General features: G+C 38.1%; 1 long non-coding RNA gene across 1 annotated transcript in view; it reads right to left on the reverse strand.

The window, feature by feature from the left end:
* LOC136384198 (uncharacterized) overlaps positions 1 to 6,423 on the reverse strand; it is a 211,715-nt gene that overhangs the window by 56,256 nt on the left and 149,036 nt on the right. The gene's annotated exons all lie outside the window — the stretch shown is intronic.

A 6,423-nucleotide genomic window follows, 5' to 3' on the forward strand; every position in this document is an offset into this window, starting at 1 on the left:
GATAGAGCGTCGGACTGGGATGCAGAGGACCCAGGTTCAAGACCCCGAGGTCGCCAGCTTGAGCGCGGGCTCATCTGGTTTGAGCAAAAGCTCACCAGCTTGAGCCCAAGGTCACTGGCTCCAGCAAGGGGTTGCTCGGTCTGCTGAAGGCCCGTGGTCAAGGCACGTATGAGAAAGCAATCAATGAACAACTAAGGTGTTGCAACACGCAATGAAAAACTAATGATTGATGCATCTCATCTCTCTTTGTTCCTGTCTGTCTGTCCTTGTCTATCCCTCTCTCTGACTCTGTCTCTGTAAAAAATAAAAAATAAATAAATAAAAAATAAAAAACAGTGCTTGTAAATTGTTAAATTTTCTATCTATTAATAATGTAGGACATTTGGCTTTTAATAGTCCATTATGTCTATTATTCCTGATGCTGTTGGGTTATATGGCATATGAAAATTCCAATGTATAATATTTATAGCAGCAAAAGATTGTACTCGGCTGGCTATAAAATGGGTTCCTTGATCTGAATCTATGATTTTAGGAGTTCCAAAGAATGTTTTCCACATATTTAATGTCTTAATTGTAGTGGCTGCTGATGGGTGTTTTGCTGCCAAGGCAAACATTATTCCCGTATGTACGTCAACCATCGTACCTGCATACTTTTGTTGGAAAGGACACAAAAAGGGTCCAATAAAATCAATTTGGGCTTGAAAATTTGGTATTTGGGGTCTATCTAACCCTGGTGGCTCTGTTGTCTGGAATGTATATATATCTTTACAGGCTATACATCTATGAATGCCTCTCTTTATGTCTTCTATTTTTGCCTTTAAATTTCTGGTTCTAAACCATTCTATCACTGCTGTTTGTCCTGGATGTCCTAATTGGATATGAATTTCCTTTATAAACTCTGGCGAGAAATTTAAGTATTCCTCTTGTATTTATATTTATCCCCTTTTCTTTTTAATTTGATTGTAGGTATTGGGGGTCTTTTATATTTTCCTGTATCTTCATCTTTTTCTAACCTTAACTTTATCCCATATGTTTTTGTTGTATCCCTAATATTAATTTCTTCTCCTACCTTAAATCCTCTTGCTAGCTTATCTGCTATTTGATTCCCTAGTGTGATTGGAGAGTTATCTGTGGCATGAGCTGATATATGGGTTACACAGAGCTTTATGTGTGATGTTAATTCATCTAGTTTTTCCCAGTGTTCTCTGGAGCAGAGGTCCCTTCCATTAATTTGCCAATTATTTTGTTTCCATTTTCCTGACCATTCTGTTATTCCCTTATATACTGCCAGTGAATCAGTAAAAACATGTACTTTGGGTAGCCCCCTCTCTATAGCATATTCCACTGCAGAAGGACTCCCATTAGCTCTGCACGTTGAGCCGAGTCAGTCTTACCTTCCCTCGTGAGCCCAGTATTTGTCGCCGGATTGAAAGCTGCTGCTCTCCATTTGGTCGAGTCACCGGCTACGGGGGCTGATCCGTCTGTAAACCAGGCATTTTTCATGAGGGTCTATATTTAGGCCCTGTCACCCCTAGATCCTCGGGCACCCTTCGGTTCTCGACAATCTGTCTTGGGGGATCTATCTCCAGTTTGGAGACCTCCTCTGTGAGAAGGGCTGGTTCGCCAGTGCTCGTTATTTCTCTGGAGTTTATGTACCATTTCCATGCCAGCACTTTCTCCTCAATTTGGGTACCTGCCAATTCTTTGGATGACATTTTAAGCCATGCTTTGAGGGGTAGTAAGGATCTGACTGTTACTGGGTTTTGTCCTGTTAGTGGTTCTGTATGGAGAAGCGCTGCATATAATACCCATATGTGTTTTTCATAGGGTGAATATTTATTGTGGCAGTATGGGAATCTTTGGGACCAGACACCTACTGGTATTTTTTGTTTATCACTTGGTCCTTTTTTATATAGGCCCCAACATCCGTAAGTTCCAGTGAATATTATATCTAGTGTGATTGTGTCTCCTGGTTTTGGTGCCGCTAATTTTTGATGGTGCTCTAAATAGTCTTTAAACTGTCCTAAGGCGTCTTGTTGCTCTTTCCCCCATGTAAAATCTATTGCCTTCCTAGTTACTTTATATATTGGCTTTGCTTAAGCCCAATTAACTGTTGGGCTTCCTTTTTATTGCTGGGGGCCTTAATGCTAAGTATTTTGTTTACTACCTTTTCTGGTATTTTCCTACCATCTGAGCTCCATTGAATTCCTAAAAATTTTACTTCTGCCCCTGGGGGTTGTATTTTTTCTGGATTTATTGTCCATCCTGCTCCTTTCAATTGTTCTACCAGTTTGTTTAAATCTTTCTGGAGGTTTTCTTTGTTTTCACTATATATTACTTTATCATCAATATATATTATGATTTCGGATTGGTAATCCTTTGGAGTTATGCTAGACACTAATAAATTATGTGCAATTGCTGGTGAATTTTTGTATCCTGTGGCAGTCTTTTATATTCATACTGCTTTCCTTGCCACGTGAAGTTAGTAATTGGTCTGGAATCCTCATGAATGGGTATTGCAAAGAACATATCTGAGAGATCAACTGCTGCCATAAATTTGGGATTGACTTTTTGTAAAATGTCAATTACTTCTTGTGCATCAGGTAAGGTTCTATCTATACTAGGAGAATTTGTGTTGATATTTCTGTAGTCTATGGTAATTCTATAGGTTCCATTTGGTTTTTTTACTGGCCACACTAGACTATTATATATATATATATATATATATATACACACACACACACACACACACACACACACACACACACATATATATTCTTCCTGTCTCAATTATTTCTTCATCTATTAACTTATTTATGGCCTCTGTCACCTCTTGATGTCCACCTTTTAATGGGTACTGTGGGGTAAAAGAGGCTTTTAAAGTTTCTGGTAAAAATATGGGTTTAATTTGCAACTGTGCTAAATTTGTTTGAAATTTATGTAATCTTGGTGTATATTTTTTAAATTCTAATAAATATGGTAATACATCCATTCCTATAATATTTTGAAAATTTGGGCTTATATAAAAGGTTACTTCTTTTTTTAATCCTTTATAATATATAATTCCATCTCTTGCTGCTGCTATTAGTGAATCTCCTGTTATTCCTTCAACTCCAATTAATCTTTTTGAATTATATATTCCTCTTAATAATGAGACTTGGAAACCTGTATCTGTGAAGAATTGTGTTTGAAACTTTTTACCACTATCTGGAAATTTTGCTTCAAGGGTAACAGGAGGTCTGTTATCTCCTGGTTTCTGTATAATTGTGCTGCTTAACTTCTTTGCCATTGCTTGCATTTGCCCCCTTGTTGTTCCTCAGGGGCCAGTCCAGTTTTTTGACTGTTTTTGCTGGAATGGGTTATTTATATTTTCATTTTGCTCAGAGAAAGTATTCTTATTTTTTCTCCAATTTTGGTTTTGATTTCCCTGTTGTTCCCTAAATTTGAAAGGGTTATTTTAATTTTGTTGATTAAATGGATACTTTTTTTTCCTTGGTTTTTTAAATAGTTGGGTTTTCCCTGATTAATAGGGCCCCTGTATGATGATTTAAAGTTATCATTTTCATTATTTATTCTCTTATATTGGAACCTATTTGTGGGTCTTCTCCCTAGGTTCGGCATGGTTGTGTAACATGTAAATTGATTTTTCCCACTTAAGTCCTCATGTAATTGTATTCTTTCTCTAATGTCCTCTGCTGTGGATGCCCCTTGTAACAAGTTTTGTAAAGGTATTTTATAATTCTCAGGGGGCTCCATGTATGAGTGCTCCGATAATCCGTGGTGTATTTTTATTTTCCCATGGGTTTTCTAAATCATCCCCGTATATACTTAGTAAATGTACTAGCTTTCTTAACTGTATCTTTAAATCTCCTATTTCTGTCCATCTAGCTGTTATTGCTCCTGATGTTAGGTCTATTGTAGGGTATGACGTTTTCCATGCTTCCCTACTCCAGTTCCATAATGATGCTATTCTGTCCTTATTTTTGTCTATTAGCAATCCAAGTTGGTGTTTAATTTTGGGGTTTTCAGTTGCATCTATAATTGTTTTTAATTCATCTGTAGATAGGAGGGTTGTATGCCCTCCCTGTTCATAAATTTTCATTAGTCAGTCTACATCTGTATTATTTCCTTGAATTAATGTTTTCCTTAAATCTGCTAGCTCTGTTCGGGTGTATGGATTAAATGCAATAGTTTCCTCATTATTAGCATCTTCTTGTTTAATAGTTTTCTTTCTTATTACTGCTGGGTCTGCTTTGACTCTTGCTAATACTTTTCCTGCTAATTCCTTGCCTTTGTGTCTATCTGCATCTGTTCAATGGTTTGGAGGAGAATTTCTGTAATTTCCTTTCCTTCCGCCCTCTCTATAATAGGGTTAAAGTTGTGGGTTTTTAAGGTCACAAGAGATATTTCCTGTGACTGGAACCTTAAACCTTTTCCTTAGGGAGTCCTCCGTCATCCTCCCAGGACTTTCTGAAGTGGTGTTATAGGGGTTCTTTTCTTTCTTAAAAATTTTTCTAAAGAAAGTTTTAATCTTTTCCATTTTCCTTCTTAATACTAATTCCTACTCTGTATCTTCCAAATGGGTAAAACTTTTTTGGGTTAGTATGTGGATATCTGAAACTAGTTTCTACTCTATACTTCCTCCAGCACTCTCTTAGGCCTTTAGTTAGTTTTAGCTTTAAGCAAAATATAATTTTTTCATATATTTGCTCCAGAGCTTATTTTGTAGACCCTCTTTTTAATATTTTTTATAATTTATGGGCTTTAGAATGGTTTTCTCCGAGTTGTCTATCAAGAGTGACAACCATCTGCTGAGTCTACCTTGGGATATTCACTCTCCTTAGTATAGGCTGGTCAGTATACACCCCTGACTAGGTAAGATCCAAAGAGTAAATTTTTGCCTCTTAGTATTGGCCGGTCGGTATACAACCCTGACGAGGTCAGACCTGGAGATGGAAGAGGTTTCCCTCAGCTTCCAGCGATGGCCTTAAAACTGTATGAGGTCAAAAGATTTAGTGGCGAATGGCCACTAAACCATATGGAGTTTACAAATTTCCCTTCACTTCTGCCCTCTGGTTTTAAGTCAGAAATTTCCAATTGAAACTGCCTTTTTAAGGCTGAGTGACCCAGTAGAGCCCAAGCTCTACGTCGATCAGGCATCCCTGATTCGACTTCCCCATGCAGTAGGACACTCCAGTTTATCAGCAGGGCTGGCAGCTTCTTCAAGACTACTCTTGAGGCGGCTATGAGGATGCTACTAATCAGTGCCGACACTAACTGCCACCGGAGGAAAAGCATGAGACTGACACACAGAGTTAGTTGCAAGAATCACACAGGCAATTAATTACTCACAAATCCTTTTGCGTGCCTGAGTACAGCTGAAGGGCCCCCAACCTGTCAGCATGCTCCTCTCAGCTGTCTTTAGTCAGAGCTCAGAGCGGTGTGGAGACAGTCAACGGTCATGTTGGAGTCTGGGCGACTACCTCAGCAAGGGGGCCCTCAGCTTTAGTACCTTTTTTGGCCAATGCCTTTTAAGGTGTCAATCTACAGGATTATCACCTCAAACCACCTTTTGTGGAGTTCCTCCCAGGAAGCCCTTTTATGTTAATCTACTGAAATTTTATATCAAACCACTTTTTAAGATGTTCCTAGGGAAGCTTCTTGTTTATGTTAATTTACAGAGTTATGACATCAAGCCACTTCTTATCTATGTATAACTTCACACACACACTAACTGGGCCCTGCTGGAAAGTCAGAGTCTGTTTATCTCATCTGCACACACTATATTAATTCCTATCCAGACAGCATAACTTTATTTAATTTCCTTAATTAATTTTAATACTATATCTTAATTACTTTTATATAGCTTCCATATTTTTGTTTATACTTCTATATATTTAATTACTATAACATTATATTACTACAATACCTCAGCAGGTCTTTCTGTATGTGCCTGTGTCCCAATCTCCTCTTCTAACCTGGACACCAGTCATATTAGATTAGGAGTCACCCTCCCTGATGAACTCACTCTCCCTACTTTACCTTTAAAGATCCTGTCTCCAGCCTGACCTGTGGTGGCGCAGTGGATAAAGTGTCAACCTGGAAACGCTGAGGTTGCCGGTTCAAAACCCTGGGCTTGCCTGGTCAAGGCATATATGGGAGTTGATGCTTCCTGCTCCTCCTCCCTTCTTTCTCTCTCTCTCTCTCTCTTCCCTCTCTATAATGAATAAATAAAGTCTTAAAAAAAAAAGACTTCATACCTAGATTAGAAATAAAAATAAATAAATAAATAAATAAATAAATAAAAGATCCTGTCTCCAAATATTAAGGTACTGGGGATTGCATTTCAACATGTGAGTTTTGAGGGACACAATTCAGCCCATAGCTGAATCACACTGAGATTCTAATTTTCTCTCAGTATTT

This window comes from Saccopteryx leptura, chromosome 12 (genome assembly GCF_036850995.1).
Source record: "Saccopteryx leptura isolate mSacLep1 chromosome 12, mSacLep1_pri_phased_curated, whole genome shotgun sequence".
Lineage (NCBI taxonomy): Eukaryota > Metazoa > Chordata > Mammalia > Chiroptera > Emballonuridae > Saccopteryx > Saccopteryx leptura.